General features: G+C 49.7%; 1 protein-coding gene across 20 annotated transcripts in view; it reads left to right on the top strand.

Annotated features, from left to right (window-relative positions):
* The window catches only part of LOC139361667 (disco-interacting protein 2 homolog C-like), a 173194-nt gene that overhangs the window by 90762 nt on the left and 61394 nt on the right, over positions 1-21038 (top strand). The window contains exon 2 of one of the 20 annotated variants that reach the window (XM_071090445.1): positions 9631-9722. The exons of the other annotated variants lie outside the window; for them this stretch is intronic. The gene's annotated coding sequence lies outside the window, so the exon portion shown is untranslated. The remainder of the gene's footprint in view (positions 1-9630; positions 9723-21038) is intronic. 20 annotated transcript variants of the gene reach the window in all.

Here is a 21038-nt window from a genome sequence, read left to right as displayed (position 1 = left end):
CGGGAAGGTGCCTTTTCCCCTTTAAGGGGATGAGGTGAGAGTTGCACCTGCCAGTTTGCTAGTCCCTGGGGTGATTCTCCAGCATGGGTGGGAGTTGGGTTTGGAGGCCTGAGCCCCGTGAAGCTGGGGTTGCTGTTCCCTGAGCAGCAGGAAACTGGACTCTGGGAAGTGGGGTCAGAGGGTAGCATCCGCAGGAGGGGCCTCTCGTCCCGTTTGACATCTTCACTGCAAAAGGGGGTGTGGGCTTCATGGTCCATTGACAAATAGAACGTTATTTTTGTGTTGTTTTTTAAGCACATCGAATCCTAATTCCTTTGGCCTTTACTAAAGTGGCATTTTGTAATTCCACATGATTTCATTGATATACTCGCAGGAAAGAATGCTTCCTGTAAACCAGAAGGATCTCTGAGACGGTTCTCGGCCCATAGAGAGTTCATTTTCCCAAGGTGAAAGACACAGCCTCAGGCGGGGTTGAGGACACACTGCAACAGCCTCAGGAAGTCCTGGACATGTGTCCAAGGTGTTTGGGACACAACTTGGTCTTACACATTTTAGGGAGACGTGAGACATCAATATATATGAGATGTACGTTGGTTCGGTCCAGGAAGGGAGGCACGGCTCCAAGCAGGGATGGGTTTCCAGGTCACAGGTAGATCAGACAAATGTGTTTCTGGTGTACCTTTCCAGAGGAAGCAGCCAGATCCGCATTTATCTCCGTGTGCAGATGGGGACTTTGAATTCTCTCCTCTGTCCATGAGGAATTTCCTTGTGGATCGGTTGTGAGGGAGGTACGTGGCTTTTTTTCCTCCTCCCCCCAGTAGCTGTCTCTGTTCAGAAGAGCATGGGAGGCAGGTTTGCTCTAAGCTCTTCCTCACTATGACGTCCCTTTATCGTAGTGATTTTGGGGTCCTGAGATGTAGTTTCAACTTCATGTTTCTGAACACACTGGCACTGGAAACAGTATTGTAGGAGGCATCTAACTTACTTAGAAGAAGAATCTATTTGGAAGGACTTGAGCACATTCCTCCTTGAGAGAACCAAGCCTTTGTTTAGTTTGCTTTGCCCTGAGGCTGTTACGCTGCCCCAGGCTGTGCGGCCTTAGAAAGCTGTGCCCCTGTGAGCTACTGCCTGTGGAATCTGGTGACTTTGAAGTTAATCCAGCAGCTACATGTTTTGGAAAGCAGATTGCCTCTTAAAGTGTTGGTGATTATGATTCTAGCACTAGAATTTCAGTGTGTATTTTCCACCTTCTTACTTTGTCTCCTCATACACTGAGATACTGCTGCATTTGCCCTTAGGCTTCACGGAGGGAGGGTCAGTTCTCACCCTTTCTTAGATATTGATCTTGAACGGACAGAATCGAGATTCAGAAAAACTCTCGAGCTGTGAGAGTGTGCTGATATCTATGTAAGTGGGGTTCATGTGTCAAACTCAGGTTTAAGAAAAACCAATTCTAGGCTGGGCATAGTGACTCACACCTGTCATCCCAGCACCTTGGGAGACTGAGGTGGGCAGTTCACTTTTGAGCCCAGGAATTCGAGACCAGCCTGGGGAACATAGCAAGACCCTGACTCTACAAAAAATTAAATAGGAGTGGTGATGTATACCTGTGGGCCCAGCTACTCGGAAGCTGAGGCTGGAGGTTCACCCAAGCCTGGCAGGTTGAGGCTGCAGTGAACCATGATAGCACCACTGTACTTATGGTGCACTGTGCCTGAGTGACAGAAGAACAACCACCCCCCCACACACAAAGTATCAATTCATGCAGTGGCCAGTTCTGCTGGGACCACCTGTTAAGGCTACTCTGGGCCTCACGGTGTGAGAAGGGTCTGTCCAGCGGTGAGAAGGAGTGGCTTGAAGGCCTAAAAGCCAGTTGCTGTGGTTCAGCATGACTGCGGGTGTGGAGTTGGGGGAACGGCTCTCCATGGCATGAGTGGGTAAACGGATGGGCTTCCAGAACGAGCCCCTGTGACTTTGCCTGGTTTGCATCCGTCCAATACAAATCCACAGGCTCTTACTCTAGCAGCTTCTGCCGGGGCTGATGGACTGGCCTGGGGACAGAGGGTGCCCTCAGAGCCTCAGGGTGCTGTCTGGTTTAGGAAGAGCACTTAGTCACCTAGATCTAGGATTTATGACACTACAAGGGGACTTGTCACACTCGGAGCAGCAGCCATCTGCATTCTAGACTTGGTTCTAGGTGAAGTATTTTGGAGCCTGTTGGTACCCTGTGTTCTGTTTATGTGTAAAACAAGTTAGAGTTATAACTAGTTAAAACCTATTTTTAAAATTTTGCCACAGAATATGGCAATTGTGGTGGAGCCTGGCCAGAGACCCCCACACTTGGACGCTGCCGTGTGCTGGGGCTGCAGGCGTTGACTGCATCTGCTGTCCCTCCCGGCGTGTCTGTGTTCTTGACACGGGCGCCCATCGAGGCTCGGCCTGTGAGAATCGTGCCACCGTTTGTCTCCATGTTCCTCTGAGGTTCCGCAGACTTCACGGTCCCATGGCAGAGCGTACGGTATCTGCTTGCGTACGCTCTGATTTCCCCAAACCCCAGGACAGGCCAAGAGTTAGTTACACACAACTGCAGAGGGCCCCGTGGTGTGGATTTGCGGTGACACAGCCTTTCCCCAGCTCGGCCTTCGTCTCCAGAGTTGGCTTTAGGGCGATAGAAGCTTCCTTCAGACTGGGGGGCCCTGAAGCTTTGGTGCTAGGAATTCGGTGACCAGCACGGATGATACCCCATTTCTCTGCATTTGTAGCAATAGTTGTTAACATGACCACGAGATGTACAGAGGAAGGAAAAAGGAGGTTTTATTTTCAGAGTAACACTCTGTGCTTTGGGAAATGTGGTCTTGGGGGAGCTGTAAGCACACGCCCCTCAGGAGGAGAGGAGGCCGCGGCGTTACACGTTCCGGGGTTTGTTGGCTGTGTGTGTTCATCGGGCTCAAGGAATGTCTGAACGTTTACAGGGAAAGTGGGGTTTGTTCATCCGGTTCGTGCAATGTCTGAACACTTACAGGGAAAGTCTAGCACACATGCAGTGAGTTAACCTGTAACATCCATGTTCGCCTTGGGGCGAGCGTAACATTTGAAATGAAGTGGACTGGGCGTGTCATATACAAAGGTGAGCTGTTGGGTGCAGATGTTTATGCGCAGCCTCAGTCACAGCCAGGACTGGCTCAAGGTCTGCAGCTTGTGGCGGGAAAGGACACTCACGAGGTCATTCTGTCCAGTTGGGGCTGCCGGCAGGGTCCGGGGGGGGGGTTGTCTGGTCAGCCAGCGTCTGGAGTCCACCCAGGTCCCGTGGACAGCGTTCCTCTAAACCAGGCTTCTGATTGTGGAGGAGACTTCATGCTGGTTAACACACTTTACAGGAGTACTGCCGTGGGGCTTTGGGGTTGACCTTCCCTATGATGCCAGTTACATTTCTCTCCAGATCTCATCATAGCCACAGAGATTGTACCTCCTCTGACAGCTGGGGGTGCCATGTTGATATAGTAATTTATTGTATTAAACTTTTTATTACTATTTTAATAACCTTTTTTTTTTCTTTTTAAAGAGATAGGGTATTGCTGTGTTACTCAAGCCAGTCTTGAACTCCTGGCCTCAAGCAATCCTCCCACCTCGGCCTCCCAAAGTGCTGGGCTTATAGACGTGAGCCAGTGCGCCCAGCCTACAGCCATGTTTTTAAAACTCAGCTGTTTAAAAATCCTACTCCTTTCACCCCCTCAAGCAGGCTGGTTGGCCTTGTGCAAACTGGGGTGTCACGATCTTAGCCTCCCCCTTTTATTTTTCTCTTTGGCCTCAAGTTCTGATGAGAACAGCAGTTACAAAATGGGCATTAGGTGATTCTTCCGTTACTAAAGCCAGAATTCTCACCAGTTGGAGATGTTTGTCCCCAGGATCCCAGAAAGCTGTTTTGAATCAAGCCCGTAGTAAATAAGTAAGGAACTAAACTCTTGGTCCTCTACTTAGTACCAGGGGAATGGGTTAGTTGCTGATGCCCTTTGATCTGTGCTCACGTGCTGCATCTCATCACGGGAAGCAGAGTTGCCCTGTGGAATAAAGCCCGGCTCATGGTGGCAGGTCGAGACGCTCGGGGCTGTCAGTCCCTTATACAGCGGCAGACTTGGAGACTCAGCATCGCGTGCAGAGCCCGGGCAACCGGAGTGCATCCACTTTAGAGACCACACGGACGGTCGGTAAGGTGGACGTCCGGGCATATGGCCTTGATAGGCCCACTGCGAGATGAATTAGGAATTCGTTAGCAAAGAAATCAAACTCGCCTATGGGTCCCAGCTGCTTGGAAGGCTGAGGCGGGAGGATTGCTTGAGCCAGAAAGTCAAGGCCGCGATGAGCCATGATTGTAATACTGTACTCCGGCCTGGGTGACATAGCGAGACTCCAAGTCAAAAAAAAAAAAAAAACACAAAAAAACCCCTCAAACCTTACTCTTCATAGCAGGAGGGAGAATTTGTCAAAGTAACTGCAACAAAATCTTAGATGATATAATTTCAGTGGCTAAGTGAGCTGTCCATCCCACGTGGCTGGCTCACAACGCAACAGAGCCAGGTGCTGCTGCAACTGCCCCCCTCCCCACCCGATTGCTTGTGGACATTTTCTGTTTCCCCATATCTCCCTTTTGGATACATAGCTCGCTACTTTATAGCTAAGCATCAGTAAAACAGGTTGTCTATTTTGAAAAGTAACTATTATGTCTTTTAAGGACAGAAAATGAAGCAGGTGACAATAGCATGGCGATCTGGTGAATAGATTTAGAGGAATATTTAATACTTGGCACCACTCTGAACCCTTCTTCTCTCATGCTAAGTTACAGCTACCGCCTTCTAGGACAAAACACTTTCAGCTCTGTGAGTAGGAATTAAACATGTTCTAAATCAGAAGTTTTAGTTAAGCAGTATTTTACGTGAATGCCCAGATCCTAAGTGTTTACTGTACTGGGGTGTGGTGTTGAAGAAGGAACGAGGGCTTGGGGCTGTGTTTATGGTGCAGCGTCCGGGTTCCCATATGTGAGATGAGGGCCATGAGACACGGCCTGGAAGGTTCAGACTGTGGGATTGAATGGATCTACCCACTCCTGGAAAGCCTCAAGTCTAACTTGACTTGGGCTGGTTTTAGGGAGATGCTGGCAGCGCTGCCCTCACAGGTTACCGGGAGGGGCTCTGGCACCGTCCCCGTCAGGTGTCTCATGATCAGTCCAGCTTGCTCTTCTCAGAAGCTGCTGGTCGTGTTCTCGTTCCTGTTGTTTGTTGCGTGTTATTTAGGGTTCTGTTCATGTGGGGACCTAGGAATTTTTCACAGTGAGAGGAGAGCCGCTGAGCCGCCTTCCTGCCTGGACGCCAGCCCCACGGAGGACCGTAACTGCTTGAGGTTGGCTTCTGCCCCCGGCCTCACCTGTGGAGGCATTGATGCAGTGGTACTTTCTAAGCTCCTGGGGCACACAGTGCTGTTGTGTGGATCCACAGGCTACTGTGGCGTCCAAGCACGTGCTCCCGGAGGAGAGGACTCTGCGGGCACTGATAGTGGGAGCTGGCTGAGAGTCCAGCAAGTGAGACTCCCTGTGACGTGCACAGCTGCCATCTGCACAGCCCCTCCTGACGCCAAGATGGTCGTGCGATAAATGTACAAAGCGCGTCTCCAGCAAAAAGCCGCCAAGTGTCCACATCCAGGATATCCACCAAGGTGGCCTTTTGGTGTTAATCCGATGAATGTGAGCGGCAGGTGGTCTGCATTGAGTGTGACTGTGCCACTGCAGTTTTCTTCTCATGTCTTGATGAGCATGAACGGTTCCTGACGAGGGTAGGTAAGGATGCTGTGACCTGAGACTCTGCAGTACTGTAGCTTGAGGAACCAAGGAGTTCTTCTCTCTTGCAAAGCCGTCAGGGAGGATGTTCCAGGCTGGTGACTGCTCCATGAGGTATTCAGAGATCCAGGTTTCTTCCCGACCCCTGCTCTGCATTCCCAGGGACATGGCTGTCCTTGCTGTGGTTGGGACTGGGTGATTGCCATGCTGGCAGGGGAGGCTTAAGGTGAGAGTGGCCGTGATTTACCTAAGTTACATAATGGCAGGGAGCCTGGGAGTAAAGTGTAGCCGTAGCCTTGAGGATGGATGATGGGTGTTGGTGAACGACTGGCTGCACTCACCGCACCTGGCCCAGGAATGGGGAAGGATGGCTGAGTATGCCATTCAATGGTACCTGGTTCTTTCAGATTTGACTTCCTTACGGATTTTCTGCTGTAAAGAGGAGAGAGCCTGTGGTTCTAGGCCAAGCATCTCACTCATCTCATAACATCTTGTATCCCTCAGCCAACATTTATGTCAAGTTTTAGAAGTCCTATCAAACTGGCAAGCATTTCTCAGTTTGGTTTAACCATTGGATTTTATATCTGTGTCTGCATCTCTATTTTACATCTATGTGGTTATTTGACACTCTGTAGTACCTTTGTAATAGGTTCTCTTTGGTGGAAGTTACTTTCAACAAACCCTTGCTGCTACTTGAATTTTCAAGGTTGCAAGTAGAAAGGAGAGAATAAAAACCACATCTTCTCTAATTTTAAAATTTGTTGTTTCTCAAATCACACCAGAAGTAAAGATATTACAAATTACAAAAGCAACCAGAATCAAGGTTAAGAGATTTCTGGGCGATTCTGGCTAATCAGCAGTATTTGCTGAGGTGTGTGCAGCAGACCAACATGCCAAAAAGCCCGGGACGGGGGAGAGATGGGAGGCCAGGCTGTGACTTCGGAGGTGCTGTTGCCTCAGGGAGAGGAGCCTAGATGTAGAGAGGATAAATGGACACAGGTGTGACCACCGCCATCCTTGCCGTGGCACGGAGGTCTTTGTACAGGGACCTTTGTGAGCTGAGTTAAAAATTGAAACAGAGAGTGCAATGCATTCTTAGTTTTTAAAATAAAATGCTAATAGAGAACATTTTGTTTGTAAGAATGTAAAATGTTACATCTTTGTTAAAGAATAATAATTTGCTTCTGAGATCTTTGTGACTGAGATTTGAAATCTTAAGTATGGTTTTTTCTTCCATGTTTTATACATATGCACGTATACACATACATGTAAGGTATATAAAAGGAAAATAAGCATATCTGTATTCACATTTATATACACTTCCATAATGTGTATACTTCTAGTCACACATAAGTCTAAGAGACTATGACTTGACTTGATAACCATGAGAGGGTAATTAAATAATTTATCTGCTCTTAGCCTTGCTTTTGTATGTGAGCAGGGACCCTGCGAAACGCGCCTCCCGCGTTCCAGGCCTCACACAGCCCGTGCCAGGTTTTGGAAGCAGGAGTTTGTCTGCAGCCACTTCGGGAAACATGTGGTTGCCAGGATTGCCTAGAGCTCCAGGCTGTCTCCAGTCCCAGCCTCCCTGGGGTAGAAGCTGCCCTACCAGGGGCCTGGACATGGACGTTAGGGCCTGGAGCCAGGGAGCGCTCCTGAAGCGGGGGGCTCCCCTCACGGTTGGGCATGAGAACCGAGGATAGGAGGCGGAACCAGCCTCGGGCCAGTGCACGGCCTCCCTGAAGTGCTTGCGGGAAGCCCCAGCTGTACTTTGCTGACCCCATAGACAGCACCACACTCTGTGAGATCCCCCTGGCCCACCCCTCAGGTTCCTAAAATGATGAAGGTTTCCTGAGCTCTGAATTTTTAGGTCTAGGCTAAAAAGTCCTGGGACAGGCTCACAGGGTTCTTTATGTAGAAATGATGAGTGTGCTGGTGACTCAGAGCAGGCACTGTACCCTCACTCCAGGGTCCTTTGTGCCAGGTGGAAACGAGCGTGTGGGTCACCCAGAGTCCCTGCATCCTCACTCCAGGCACTGCTCTTTGGTTTCTTAATTAAAAGCCTAAAAGCCTTGATAATGAAAATGCATTCTCCCCAGAGAGTCGAGTTTCCGGTTATGGAGGCTCACCTGTAAATGCCGTGCCAGGTCAAATATGCTGAGATCTGGGCCAGGTCCTGCTTCCTGCTCACGGCCAAAGCAGGTACTTCATTTGGGAGGTGACCCAGGGGGATATCTGAGAGGCCTGCCGGTCCCCGAGGGATGAATCCGCTGGCCTTCACATTCTGCTCCGGCCTCCATCAGCTCCTTCCTACCTGCAAACTGCCAGCTTTGACGTTGCCATCATTGGAGATATGTTAGGGACTTGGTATGGGTTGACACCCATAGGACCAGCAGATCGTGAAAAGGTGGGAACCAGGGCTGGGAGGGTGGTGACCACGGCCAAACTGAGAACCGTGGTGGGCTGGGAGGTCCATCTTCTGTCTGAAGTGTTTTTTAAAATAAAAAACATTGTCTCAGGAGCATGAGAGGGGAGGCCACAGACGGGGAGAACGCATCTGTAAAAGACTCATCTGATAAAGGCTGTTATCCAAACCGTGCAAGGAACTCTCAAAACTCAACAAGAAAATGAACAACCTGATTAAAAATGGACCAAAGACCTGGACAGATACCCCAACAAAGAAGATACACAGATGGCAAATCTACACGTGGAAAGATGGCCCGCGTCTTATGTCATAGGGCGAGGCGTCACTGTGCACCCATCGGCCTGGCCAAAACCTGAACTCCGACACCACCACGTGCTGGTGGGTGTGTGGGCATCAGGACCCTCACTCATCGCTGGGGGAAGTGGGGCAGCTCCTGTGGGAGGCAGCATGGCGGTTTTCCGTGGAACTAAGCTCTCCGACCACAGAAGCAATCACAGTCCTGGCCGTTTACTCGGAGGAGCTGAAAGCTTACTTCCATGCGGAAATGTGCACACAGATATTGACAGCAGCTTTATAATTGCCAAAACTAGAAAGCAACCAAGATGCCCTTCAGTAGGTGAATGGATAAACTGTGGTATGTCAGATACTGGGATATTATTCAGCACTAAAAAGAACTGGACCCCTAAGCCATGAAAATACACAGAAGGATCATAAACGCATGTTGCTAAGTGAGACTCCAATCTGGAAAGGCTGCCTGCTGTCTGAGTCCAACCACAGCACAGTCTGGAAAAGGCAAAGCTGTGGAAACAGTCAAACAATCAGCGGCTGTCAGGGGTTGGGGAGGGGAGAGATGAATGGGAGGAGCATAGGGGGTGTGTAGGGTGGGGCAGCAACTCCAGGTGGGGCTTTCATGGGGGATCCATGCCGTTCCACGTCTGTGAAACCCACAGAGTGAGCAGCAGCAGGCCGAGTCCTCGTGTGAGCTGTGGACTGTGGGTGGTGGTGCCGTGTTGATGCGGGTCTGTCGGTCGTAGAGACATGCTGGTCTGGTGAGGGCAGGAGAATGATGGAGGCTGTGCCTGTGCTGGGAAAGGATATGTGAGGACTCTCTGTACTTTCCTCTTGATTTTGCTATGAACCGAAAACTGCTTTTAAAAACGTCATTGAAAAGGCAAACAAAAAAGTGCTGGCCAGACAACATCAGTGTGAGGGTGTGGCCTGTGTTCTACGTTCAGAATTTCCCTTTTAGAATACACGTATCTAAATTTTTCAAAGTTAAACCTTTGCATTAAGTAACTCACTACCAAGTTACAGTATCAGCTTGAGCACTGCCAGGATGGCCAGGATCCTGTATCCTGACAGGCTTCTCCCCTTACAGGTGCAGTTGACGTCCATGGCCACATCCCAGTAAGCGGCAGGACTGGAATCAGGAGTCAGGCTTTGCGGGACAGAGAGGAAGTGTGAGATCTTGTAAGCACGTGGCTGAGGGCGGGCAGGGAGGAGCCCGTGGCGCAGGGAGCCGGCAGGGATGACTTTTTGACCAGTTTTCCTTATCGCTGAGGCCTTCTTAGACTTGGGGAGTTGGGAGTCCCCACTCTCGGGTGCCTCAGAAACCAAAGGCTGCTTGTAATGCTCAAGTTCCAGATGCCTCAGGGAGAGGTACCTGGGTTGTTGGGTACAGTTCCGTTATTTGCTGCTCGGTGGGATTTGCCCGCAACATTTCTGATTGTTTTTAAGAGCTGATGTTTGAGCTGCTTAAAATCACATATGGATGTCGATTTATCTATAAAAGTTAAGAATGGAATTTGAGTGCAAAGAGTTGTGAAAATGCTCAAGGTGATGTACTAATGTATACATTACATTTGTGGAAATATTTGAAAGTTCAGGATTTACATTAAACACTTCTCTTGATTTTTGTAATATCTACCTGTCATTTTCCCATTTGATTAATAGATGTCAGAGGGCTTAAATTTTGAGTGCCTGAATTCACTGAAATTAAAACTTCTTACATCAAATGTAATTAAACTGAATGTAGCAACAGTGCATGCTTTTATAAGTACTGATCAAAAAATATATAAAAACACATATCCATGAACATGCAGATGGGGGCAACATATTAAACCATGGAAGTAGAATTAGTATTGTTTTCTGAGAAGACAAATTTTTAAAAAGCTAAGGGGTCTTATAACTTTCTAGTTTCCAACTTATTTACCCTAAAGTGGAAGATTGACAGCAGCAGAAGAGGAGATCCTGGGCCAGTGCAGGCTCTGGGAGCAGCGGGGTGAGTGCTGGAAGGAGCTGGCTGGAGGCAGAGCCAGGGAGGTGCTCAGGCAGGCCAGGACGGCCTCAGGGCACGCGGCTCAGTGAGTGAGAAAAGGTTCACATTTCTTGGAGAGCCCTTGACTCTGCCCACGGAAAACCCAAACTCCTTCCAACGGGGATGTGCATCTCATGTAAAAGTTGTTACTCCCAGAAAGAAAACCAGTGGATGTAGAAATATTACGTATGCAGAAATTACTTCAAATTTGTTTCTAACCTTATCCTTTTCTTCCCCCATCTTAATGTGTGGTGACTTTCTGCAGGTGACGCACACATCTTAGGAGAGGGCTGTATTTCAGTTGCTGTTGGCTCTGATGTGACTTTGTGGTGTCCGATGTTCTTGTTCTGAGGTTCTGCCCAGAACGTGGCTCCTCCCTGCTGAGCGTTGCTTGTTGAAGGCCCGTGTGGAAACTTTCCCTGTAAGCTCGTTGACCGCAGCAGTCTTGGTTAAGAAACCTTTGGACCTCCTGAGACTTCACACAGCCTTCTAACCTTTCTAGTGTGTCCTTTTCATTTTACTGTTCCCCGTTAACCCAGATGTTTTCTAGAATGTAAGTAATCTGCTGAATGCACGGTGGGGGGTGCCCTCCGTTGGCTCTGGGGAGAAGCATCGCTGTTTCTCCGGGTGGAGCTTCCCGCCCACCATGGTGTGCTCCAAGACGCAGCAGGGTTCTTTGGCAGAAATAATCGTCGAAGGCCTGCGTCTCCGTGGCAGGGTGGCTGTGGGTATGGGACCTCGCGGCCATACCGGCCCCTCCCTATCAATGGCACCACGGAGAGGAGCAGGGGGAGGCCTGGGATCTGTCTCCAGAGTCACAGCTGTGCTTCCGAGACTGCGTCGTCCGTTTGTAACTAGACATGCAGAGAAAGTGTTGGAGATCAGCAGGAGACGGTGTCTGTCCCTAATGAGCTCAGGCGTGCCCTTGAGAGGGTCAGGTTTCTGTGCGGCTGATCTGGACTCAGCCTGGCTGTGGCAGTGCAGGTGACTGCTGGGCTTTGGCAAGGCTGCACCCACTATCCGTCTGAAATGGCCCCCTTCCCTGGCTCGCGGTGTCAACTGGGCCCCCAGGCCTGATTTCCCGCCAGGACGGAGGCCCTGTGTATGTGTCGGGGATGGGGGAGGTGGGGGTCCTACTTTATTGCCGTATCCAATGCCACGCGGGGTCAGCACTCAGGAAACATGTGCTGTGTGGGTCAGCGATTGAGTTCAGAAACCTGGAAAATTCAGCAGTGTAGGCTTTGGGCATGACCCGTCCAGCCTTGGGGCTCTTTCTTTCTCTGAATTTCCTTCCATGGCATCCTCCTCATCCCAGGGGCCCCTGTTCCCATATGGCTGTTGGCAACTTCACAGGTTCCTCTGCCTCCCCTCCCGGGCCCTGGTGTGGCTGGGGCAGCTAGTAGCTGTGCAGACCCCACAGCCAGTAGATCATTGGTGCCAACGCCTTGGGCCTGGTTTACTTGAGTCAAGGACGGCAGTACATGGCTGAGCCCACCCCGAATGCCTGGATCGGAAGGCCTTGGGTTGCAGAGGGGTGGGGGTTGGATATTGAAGGACAACCTGCAAAGCAGAAGGGGAAATGGCTGTGCTGATGGGCAGCTAGAGGAGTCTGTGCAGAGCCTGGGACCCAGTGCAGACACAGAGCTGACATGGGCAACGCAGTGACACGGCCACCGTGGAAGTGGGCAAAGTTACAGGCTTCAGACCGATATGGAGGGGCTGGTCTAAAAGGATCCTCATTTTCCTTTAATCCTAACAATTGCTGGCTTACAGGGTGGGGGAGTGAGATCTGTGGTGGCCGCGAGGAGAGACAGGGATTTTAATTAAACCCCTCTTTCTGGGAGAGGGGAGTAGCCGTTTCTGTAGGGCGGTGAGCATCGTCATCTCAGGCAGCTCAGGCTGCTGTAACGAAACACCATTGACTGAGCGGCTTATGAACAACAGGAATTTGTTTCTCACAGTTCTAGCGGCTGGAAGGCAGGATCAGGGTGCCGCACGGGTGAATTCTGGTGTGGGCTCTTTCCTGGTTGGCACACACCTTCTCTCTGGCCCTGACACAATGGGAGGGTGAGGGATTTGCTGGGCCCCTTTCTGAGGCACAAATCCCATTCAAGGGTCTCCAGCCTCGGGAACTCATTACCTCCCAAAGACCACCTGACAGCATCACATTGAGGCTGAGGATTTCAACCTGTGTTTTGAGGGGCAGGCAGGCAGTTTGTAACCGTCACCCTCTTTGTGTATTTCTGACTCAACATTGAGTCTGCCTTTGGCTCTCCAGTGGACAGAGCCTGTGTGGACACTGAGCAAGGTCAGAGCTGCAAGCATGTACACATCGGGGGCAAGGGAGCTGCCAGGGGTGTGAGAAGGGGGTTTCAGCATCAATCGGAGCTGCTTTCCTGGCAAATGTACTCATAAGCTATCCTGGCAACATTTGCTTTTCACGAAGAGTCGATGAGGCAGTGGGGGCAGCAGGCGGTGTTGCCAGAAGCTTGGAACTGATGAGCAGCAGAGAAGGGGCAGAGGCCACGACCTTGGGGTAGTCAGCAGTGCCAGGTGTCTGCCCTCCAGGCCTCACGTCTGTGACTGTGTAGAGACCGAGCCGACCGGGGCTTGCCGGCCAGTGTGGCTCTCATACAGGTGATTATCGCGTTGTGCTTTCTATGTAATGTTCCCTCAACCCCACGCCCACCCCACCAATTTCTGTGCCTAGCAGAAATCATGCTGCGTTTCCTTGATGAAGCCTTGAGTTTCCTGTGGAGATGTAGGAATAGCATGATTTGGCTCACGTCAAAATACTTTGCAGTGAAGCTGCACGGAAGAGGTTTCTAGGCTTCCATTTGACGTTTTCAACAATGCCTGAGTGTTACAGGACCGTCTTGCTTGTTAATAAAGCACCAGATGAAAAAGGCTACTGGTTAATAAAGGAGACTTTTTACATTAGCACAGAGAGGGTGGCTTGAGATAAATTCAGCGTAACGTAGGTGTGTTGGTAAGCCATCAAAAGGACCATCTCTCTGCTGGTGACACATGTTTTCCGGTATTGGTTTTGTTCTGTAAAAGGATGACTGGCATTCGGCAGAGTCATTCCAGAATTCACCTGGAAGGCGTCCACATGGTGCCTTGTTTTCTCCTGACATTCTGGGCACCACGAGGGATTATTCCTGTCTTCAGCACTAGCAGGAGACTTTTCCTGAACACCTGCTCCTCTTTGGCGTTGTGGGTGTGAAGGGGTCAGAGTGAGCCTGTCTTCATGGAGTTTTCAGACACCATGGGGATAGTGTGGCACGAGTGTCGGGCTCGGGTGGGAGGGAGACTTTCCCCAGAAAACAGCTGCCGTTTCCAGGACGGCCCTCGACCCCTCCTCCCTCTGTTCCTCTGCGTCATGTCTGAATTAAGGCTGTTCTATCGTAGCGGGGGTGTCATGTTAACTGGAAGTGTGCTTTTTTACTGGGCAGTAAGTAAATTAATGGTACATTTGCCAAGGACAGCGAGGTTTGATTTGATGAATCCAGTGGGGGAAAGGAGAAGGGGCTTGGCTGTGTGGGGATGTATGTGATGGGAGCAGAATGGAGTAGCCATGCAGGCTGTTGGGATGGAGGGGCCACGCCCACATTTCCATGGGATCCGTCGCTGTTTGTGCCACTAGACCTGAACCTCTGTCTCTACTTCTAACACCCGTATAGTGAGGAAGCCCCTGATGGGCCTGAGTTGTTACTTCCCATGGCCATCGCTGGGAAATGCCCCAGACGCCTCTCCAGGCTGGTGACGGCCCTGGGGCTGGACACTGGCTTTGTCCTGAGTTGTTTCTTCTTGTGGCCATCGCTGGGAAGTGCCCCGGACACCTCTCCTGGCTGGTGACGGCCCCAGGCCTGGACACTGGGTTCGTCCTGAGCTCTGCGAGGGGCTTTGGCTCCACGTGCAGCAGGCATCTGTGCATCCCTTTGGATGTGAGATGTTGGCGCTCGGCTTGGAGGCCAGCGCAATCTGGATGTGGTCAGGATCCAGTTCATCCTTTGGAGAGAGAGCACCTGCCCAGGGACCCCTCTGAGGTACATAGTCATGCAGTGCCCTCACAGGATGCCCGGTCCCCCGAGAACTTCCCGCCATTCCCCTGGACCCTCAGGTATGGGAGTCAAGTGTGGTGTGTGTGTCACAGGCGGGGGTACTGAGGACACCACGTGCCTGCTCGTGCGAAGACCTGAAGTGCTGCTTGAGCTCGTTCCCAAGGGGCCGTTGGCATCTGGGGGCCTGTGGGTGTCTTTCCACTGGCAGGAAATAATGGGTGGCCCATGTTACCTTTTGTGTCTTTTTTTTTCTTTGCCGAAAAGCCCTAATGCCAACGTCGCTGTCCTGCTATTGGAACCGCCCACCTCAGGCTCACTGGCCCTCCTGTTTCTGGGCTGCTGCAGTGTTGTGTTGGGGTAACTGTATTAACTTCGTTTGAATTTTCTTCCTGTTCTTTTGGAATAAGTGTTGATAGTTTGTGCTGCTTGTTCACCCCAGAGGCGAGGATGTCCTTTAGGCCTGGAGGAGCACAGCCCCTAGAGGGAGGTGCCGGGCCTCTACCTCTCATGTCATCAGCAGCCCTCTCCACACGTCTCCTCTTCACTCCTCGTGCCCACGGCTGGGGTCACGGGCCGCTCGCTCTGCTGTTTGAGATCCTCGGAAAAGATGTTTGCCCTGAAGAGAGATTGGGGGTGTGTGGCTGATTTTAAATAGGAGGAAATGATTGTAACAGAATGAGCAATGCCTAGCACTTAGTCTCAGGCTTGAGAAATTGTGTTTTAGAAGCAAGGTATCCCCAACTCCGGTTTCCTTCAAATTAAATCTTTTAAAGAGTCCACAAATATAAATAGTTAAAGCCTAAAACTATGCAACAGAGGGCCTAGAGCCCAAGCCACTGCCACCTCTGACTCCAAGACACCTCAAAAACTTGGCCCTCCTCCTCAGAGAACCCCCCTTCTGCTCCTCCTTCCACACTGCTCCCTCCACAGTGCTCCCTCCACAGTGCTCCCTCCACACTCCTCCCTCCACACTCCTCCCTCCACACTCCTCTTCCGCCCCTCCCCTTCTTCCTTCCCTTTCCCTTCTTCCTTCCTTCCTCTCCCCTTCTTCCTTCCTTCCTCCCCTTCTTCCTTCCTTCCTCCCCTTCTTCCTTCCTTCCTCCCTTTCCTCCTCCCTCCTCTACCTCCTCCCTCCTCTTCCTCCTCTTCCCCCTCTTCCCCCTCTTCCCCCTCCCTGTCCTTGGGCAACCTCCATGGAACTCTGGTTCAAAGTCACTGGTCTGTGGGGCCGCCCATTTGATAGACGACCACGCTGGGGATCAGACACAAGTGACTGACTCAGACCAGCTCGCATGTCGTCTCCTGCCTCCCGTAACACCGGGTTGTCCCTAATGGAAGAGAATCAATGATGCTGCTTCACTGATCTCCAGGGAAAACAGGTTGATAACAGGTTATAAACATGGGAATGTTTTGGAAAAAGCGTCGTCCACTTGTCAGCTCCATCTCTCCTGCCCGGAAGATGTAGGGGAAACCTGCCTTCAGCCCACCCTCATCCCATAACAGGACAGAGGACAAAGGGGCAGAGACCCAGGTCCTGTCAGTGCCCTCAGGAAACCCCCCATTTCCTCCTCATGGTGGAAGTGGAAACCATCCCACTGGACTAGATTTTCCCGGGAAGCCCCTTCACCCCGAAAGCAAGGAATCTGGTTTGAGCACACACCATTCTCGGTGCCATGACTTTCTGCTGCTGAACCCTGCATACGTGGCCCATTGATCTTGCTAGTCCAGTGTTACTGGGTCCTGGGAGTTTCTGTGGGCTGATGGCAGGTGTTTACCATTGTGTTCAGAGGGGAGAACAGAACTTTATTTGTCGAAATCAGATGATAACCATTGCCATGTGATTCCTTGGGTTGGTTTGGGTGGGGGGTGCTCAATGCTTTTCCTGAGGGCTAAGTTCTAGTTTGAGACCGTCTCTCTTTGTCGCCCAAGCTGGAGTGCAGTGGTGCGATCTTGGCTCACTGCAACCTCTGCCTCCTGGTTTCAAGCAGTTCTCCCTGCCTCAGCCTCCCAAGTAGCTGGGATTATAGGTGTGTGCCACCACGCTTGGCTAATTACAAAAATATTTAATATAGGCTGGGTTTTGCCATATTGGTCAGGCTGGTCTCGAACTCCTTGCCTCAAATGATCGGCCCACCTTGCCCTCCTAAAATACTGGGATTACAGGCTTCAGCCACTGTGCCCGGCCTGATCCTGACATCTTTTAAAGCTGCCTTCATGTACCAAAAGCCAGTCTATGTTTGAAAATCAGTCTTGAAGAGCCTAGGAGGAGAGGGATAAGCTTCAACTAGGTGAATAACTATGCATATGTTAAAAATATGGGCCAAAATCCTACCCCAAATGTTAACTCTTCTGCTTTGCGTATTATATCCATTTATAGTTATTTCAGCACTAAGATTTTTAAAGACTCTTTTGATAATTATGGAGAAATTACTATTAAAACTCAGCTGCATTTGTAACACTTCAAAGAACTAATTGGATGACATCATTTTTCCCAGAGGCATTTTGGATTGTTATATAATTAATGTTTATCTCTTTGCCAGAAATCTTTTTTTTTTCTTTTCCAGAACAGATACCTGAAAAGAAAATTTCCTTTGCATTAAGTGTTATTTCACTGTGTGACAATCAATTTTTGAACGTGAGAACAAGATCATCATGTATTTTTGGGATAAATCTTGCTTAATAGTGATAATGCTAAGTGTTAAAATTATGCAACAATTTGTTTCTTTGAAAATTACTATTTGCCTGCTCACCAGGTGGGAGCTGATGAGAACGTGGATGTAAAAATTAAATTGTATTTAGCTTGTATAAAAGAAGTTTTAAAAAAAAAAAAAGCTTTTTTTTTTGTTTTGTTTTGTGCTACTACTGAAGTTGCTTCGTTGTGGAAATGAGGTTATTGCAGGCACCTAGAATTTTATCTCCTTGTACAATGGGAAGAAATTCTCCAACAAGCACAGGAATCTGACTTTCTGATATTGAGATTCCTAGGCATCAAGCCCCGTGGAAAGGTTGGTGATTTACGTGAGCGTTGGCGTTGATGTGGGCACCCTCCAAGCCGGACGCAGGGAGCAGGGAAGGGCAGAACAGGCCCCTCAGGAGCCATGAGAAAATCAAGTGTTGGCAGCAGTGGTGAGGGTTGATGTCAGGGGCCAGGAGGAGGTGGTGAAGGGAGTATGTGCCTCAAGGCAGCCCTGGAACCCGTGGTCCCTGCAGTGAGGTCTGATCTGCAGGGGATGTGGACGGCCATGTGGCGAGGCCCACGGACAGCCTGGACTTGGCTGCCTCAGAACTCTGGTGGACGTTGCAAACGGCCCCACAGGGTTGCAGTGCACATTCCTCGGACAGAGAGAAGACGCTTGTAACTGTTCTCGGCACGAAGCCAGCGCCCTGTGAACAGTGGCCACTGCTGTCGTGACTGAGTGCCGTGCAACTGGAGGCATTTGCTCTGCTCAGTTCACTTAATTGGGCCAGGAATGGGGTTGCCCTGCCTTCAACAAGCTTGACGCATTGAACGAGGACTCAGTAAAGTACTCTGTAAATATGCTCTCCTGGCTAGAGTGAGCAAAGCCCAGGGAGAGAGTGGTTCCTCAGTATTAGACAGGTGTTTGGCGGGGCCAGCTGTGTGGCTGCCAGAGCGAATGTGACCAGGAAGCCTCTGTTCCCCCGGAGGTGGCCAGCGTAACTGTTACACGTGCCGTAGGTAGAAAGTGGGCACTGCTGGGAAACTTGCTCATGCTGCTGTTTCCTGATTGGAAATTCAAGGTTTCTGAGCATCCTACATCGAATTTGTACATTGCTGAGACTGTACACCTTTCAACACTTGTTTTTTCCTGCTTTTCGGATCTATACAACCTGATATTTGGCCGTGGCTTCCAGAACAGGCTGGATGCAGAGTGAAGTCCTCTCCTCACTGTCAATCTTTGCAGATGTCTTTCTTGAGAGTCTCAATTAGGTTTTTACTTAACTAGACTTTTTAAATTGCCATGCACATAACTCTACCAGTTACAATCGTGAGCTAACATGGGATTTTGGTTTTACTTTGATGAATGTTTAACATTTGCATGCTGGATGTAGGGGTGGAGGTCATTTATCTGCTTTTCATTTCCTTCTTGGTTATACTTAGTGACTTTCAGGTACGGTGTGGAAAGCCTGGTACAGGGTGAATTGCAGGCTGCAGTGTGGCGTGGTGGACGAGAGGCGTGGGCTGCAGTGTGCACAGTGGATGAGAGTGAAGCTATTTCCATCCTGGAGGGAAACACACAGGAAACAATTTAAAAAACTGATCATCTAGCTTGAATGAGGTCCAACAAATTCAGTTTGCAAAGTTTAACTTCCAAGTTAACTTAGTAACTTTTCCCCTAAGTCATTAATTTAGTAGCTTATGTTTATTGCCTAAAGCATAATAGTCATAAATTCTAAAATGAAGGACTAAACATGTAATAATTTAGGCATACAGCACCTGAAGGGAAAACTGCCAGTATGCTAAAATATTGGATACAGACGCTCAAAAAATATAATGTAGCATTCTTACAATGCATGTGCTTTTAGCATGTAACTTGGTGAGTAGTTTTGAGCTATATTTGTAGGAATGTGTATCTTGAATACTTTAGGACACCACTGGAGATGTGTGCTTGAGAGGTATAAATACTGAATGTTCTTCTCCCTTCCTTTAAATGAAAAACATTAGCTCCCTTGATTTTTATTTTTATTTTTTGAAGTGGACTCTCACTCTTGTTGCCCAGGCTGGAGTGCAGTGAGGCAGTCTCGGCCCACTGCAACTTCCGCCTCCAGGGTTGAAGTGATTCTCCTGCCTCAGCCTCCCCAGTAGTTGGGATTACAGGTACCCACCACCATGCCCCGCTAATTTTTGTATTTTTATTAGAGATGGGGTTTTGCCATAGTGTCCAGGCTGGTCTCAAACTCCTGACCTCAGGTGATCTGCCCACCTCGACCTCCCAAATTGCTGGGATTACAGGCGTGAGCCACTGCGCCTGGCCAGCTCCCTTCTATAATGATTTATACAGTTGTTTTTGCTTTTCGTTTTTTCGAGACGGTGTCTCACTCTGTCGCCCAAGCTGGAGTGCAGTGATGCAAATCTGGGCTGACTGCAGCCTTCACCTCCTGGGCTCAGGTGATCGTCCCACCTCAGCTTCCTGAGTTGCTGTGACTAGACACACGTCACCATGCCCAGCTTTATTATTATTATTATTGGTATTTTTAATAGAGACAGGGTTTTGCCATGTTTTCCAGGCTGGTCTCGAGCTCCTGGGCTCAAGCAATCTCCTGGCCTCAACCTCCGAAACTGCTGGGATTACAGGCGTGAGCACCACATTTGGCCCATTTTTTTTTTTCTTCCAGGATTAGGAGTCGACTTTCAGAAAATCCTTCAACCTTGCAAGCTTAATTTTCCATAAAAGTATTCCTCTAGGATAAAAACAAGACACAAAGAAGTACGTGTGGACTGCAGTTAAAAATTTTCAACACAACTTAGCTTAGGAAAGTTGACATTTACAAAGAGCAGGAGGCCCGTTCAGTGCCTTCTAGGCACTGGGAATGGCGGTCTGTGGGCGACCCTAACATGTGCGGCGTCCTGAGACGTGATCGTGGTGTTCACGCTTTTACCGAGGGCTTCCCGGGAGTACCAGAGGCTGTTCTTCTGCAGTCGGCCAGCCAGGCAGCAGCTGCTGGAGAAGGAACAAATAGCAAAAGACAGATGTACACGGTGTTATTGTGGCAGAGAGGTTAAAACCAGGGTCACTTTGTTCTTACAGTTTTAAAAAGCTAATAATGAAGTCCTTAAATATGTTTAGGATTTCAAAGTAGTTGTGGGTGTGTCTGTGTCTCTAGCTCCCGTTCGGGTGCTTCCTGCGAAGAGAGCTCAGAGACGCCACCTTTCCTTGATGAGGTGACAGGGCCTGGAGAGGTGTGAACCCCGTGGTGGGGGGATGACTGACCTGGGGTGAGTCTGGGTCAGTGTGGGGATCCAACCCCACTCCACATTCCTGTAGGGAATCCATAGTTCTAAGTCTTTATGATAGGGGTAAAAATAACCTGGAAGGGGTGTTATTTTTTAAGAAGTAAGTGCCATGCTCTTTTTTCCTCATACTTTTCCGTGTTTAAGCAGCATTGAAGGATAAGGCACTAGTAGCATGTTGTTTTGAAAACAATGTTGTTGGTTATTTTACGTTGAATATGGTACTAAGGTTGCCTGGTAACAGAAGTTTTCCTTAAACAACATAGAACTCTGTTGAATCTGTTGCCCCATTGGCTGAGCCGTCTGAAATCAGTGCAGTAGCAGCTGAAGAGGCCTCTTCCCCTTGGAGGAAGCCGCTGGATTGGCAGGAGGCACCGCGCTTGACTGAGGGAGTGAGGCGCCCTTGCAGGGACCCCACGTGGCCCCTGCAGCTC

The sequence above is a fragment of the Macaca nemestrina genome, unplaced genomic scaffold (assembly GCF_043159975.1).
Source record: "Macaca nemestrina isolate mMacNem1 unplaced genomic scaffold, mMacNem.hap1 Scaffold_93, whole genome shotgun sequence".
Taxonomy (NCBI): domain Eukaryota; kingdom Metazoa; phylum Chordata; class Mammalia; order Primates; family Cercopithecidae; genus Macaca; species Macaca nemestrina.
The sequence above is the reverse complement of the archived record's forward strand: the minus strand, read 5'-3'. Positions and strand labels throughout refer to the sequence as shown.